Source organism: Dipodomys ordii, unplaced genomic scaffold (genome assembly GCF_000151885.1).
Source record: "Dipodomys ordii isolate 6190 unplaced genomic scaffold, Dord_2.0 Scaffold152, whole genome shotgun sequence".
In the NCBI taxonomy this organism is placed as follows: domain Eukaryota; kingdom Metazoa; phylum Chordata; class Mammalia; order Rodentia; family Heteromyidae; genus Dipodomys; species Dipodomys ordii.
In genome coordinates, this window is record NW_012267368.1 from 2,506,572 (window position 1) to 2,509,113 (window position 2,542).

Sequence of the window (2,542 nt, forward strand, 5' to 3'; positions counted from 1 at the left end):
AGGAAGGAAGGAAGGAAGGAAGGAAGGAAGGAAGGAAGGAAGGAAGGAAGGAAGGAAGGAAGGGAATCAAAATAAGCTGAGTGAAAACCTCTGTCTCCAGGTGTGACCTCCTAGAGTGTGGCTCTGAAGAAAAGGCAAATTGAATATTAGACTACTCTTCCACAGAAAAAAACCCAGATGCATCCAACACACGTGTCCCATGTGCTTGCTAGGACTCAAGCTCTGTGGTACAGCCCTGACAGAATAGATAAAAATCCCTGCCTTCGTACTTTTCATTTTTATTCGTGCAAGCATAATACTAAATTAGTAATGAGTTTTAAGGTTAGAGGCAATATGTAGAAAAATAAACCAGAGAAAGGGACACCGCTGCAGCGAGATGGAGTTTTACAGGAGAAAAAGCTGAACTAGGAAAGGCAGGCACGGAGGAAAGACTGGATCAGAGGAGGGAGGAAGAGAAGCACAGAGCATCATGGAGGAGAAGAAATAGCTTCAATGAATCTTGGCCTGGGCTTTCCTGGCTGGGTGGTGGTAGGAAGTTACTTAATCTCTCTGTGCTTTGTTTTCCTTTCTGTGAGAATGGGTGAGTAATGATAGGAATCTCACAGAGGGGTCTTACAACTGATCTTGGTACCTATCTGAAAAATGTACTAGTTATTGTGGTAGTTATTTGTGTTATTATATGTGTGGAAAGAGACCAGGTGATTTTTTATGTGTCATAGTCAAAGTGAGAAGAAATCATTCTTCTTTAGCTTTTAATCCACTGTGTTCTCTTGATAGCAACAGAGAAAGATCTGCTTCAACTTTTGAAGACTGAAGTCTACTACACAGGAATGCACATGGAGAGTCAACTTGTTTACTGAGAGATTATTTTGAATGTTGAGAAACAATTCAAAGCCAAGGCAGCTAAGCATTTGTTTTAAAAAGTGTTCTTTATTAAGGGCCGGGATGTGGCTCAGTGGCAAAGCACTTGCTCAGCAAGTGCAACATCCTGGGTTCGATCTCCAGTACCAAAAAAGAAAAGACAAAAAAGAAAAAGAGTTCCCTAAAAAAGAATTCTCTTTAGCATCTAACATTTATGCCAGCTAAGTTTCATGTTAAAGGTACACTTTTGTGTTTATAATAGGAAAATATACAAACGATCAACTAAGGAGGTCAGATATCCTAAGGAAATTGATTTCTTATGAAACAGAATACTCCAAAAATGTGTTTATATTAGAAGTTAGACTCGGAGTGCTCATAGACTCAGAGTGCTCTATGCAACAAAAACGGCCTTTATGAACTACATCGGTGCCAGAACTTTTCCATTAAAACAGCTGTAAAAGAATTAACATCAAGTTACCCTGAAATTTACTTTAGATTACATTCTATATTAAATATTAAATATATATATATGGCTAACATTTTACTTTCCATAAAATATTTTTCATGGAAATATTTATGCTTCAAAAATTAAGTAGATATACAATCACTCTGTGTTATTCATTTATGAAGCAATGTGAAGTTTGACCCTCTGAAAATCCATAGGGAACTGAAACACTCAAAGGTTCAGAATCACTCTTGGGCAGTTGTCTCCACATACACCCAGAAACTAAAATTTGTTCTTTATTAAATGTTCTTTATAAAATTTGTTCTGCATTCGGAGAGGTGGGAGGTGGAAAGGCAGGAAGGCGAGGCATACACATCGGATCGGAAGGAGATGTGCATGTAGGTAGAAGCCATTAAGGAAGGGGTAAGGGAGACCCGAACTCACTGTGGTGGCGACAGACAGAAAATGGTGGGCTCAGGCCCCAGAAGTTGGGCCATGCTTGCCAAAGTGGATGAAAGAGATTACAGAGGAATTTCCTGGATGGATTTAGTAATTAATCTGGTTTTTTAAATATAAATACATGGTTTGGGGACAAACTACAAATTGTGAATAAGATTGAGTAGCAAAACACCACCTTGGAAATCATGCCTAGAGTTTTGTAATGACTCCAGCAATCCCTGTGTTCACTATAATTTAAATAACTACAGTCATTTAAATTTTTTAATTAAAAGGACAATAAGAAAAAAAGTTTCTCCAGTTGGAAAAAAAACCCATCCTATTAATTAATCACTCCTATGAATTCATGCAAAACCACAAAATAAAAAAATAAGCATTAAAAATATATAAATACATGGGACAACAGTGGAGATCACAGAAGATGCTAAACAATGATACCGTCTTTCCTTTGGGATTCATCAGGTGATACTGATAGAGAAAAAGAAGAGAATCAAAGTCGGTATAGTTGTGTGGTGTGAATGGCTTATGTCGGCCTCCATCTTCTCATTTTTGCAAGCATTCAGTTATTTTACGATGTACTATTTTTCCTCTGATAGTACTTCGTATTATGAATTTCCATTGAGGTTGACAATGCAAACAAATATAATGCAAGGCAAATCAAAACTGTAAAAATATTTTTTTGTCTTTCAAGTTTCTGTGAAATAAAATTTTTAGAGCAATGGAAAACTAAAGTTCATGTAAAGCCAAAACAAAGGTATTTTAATGCTGAACACGAAGTTT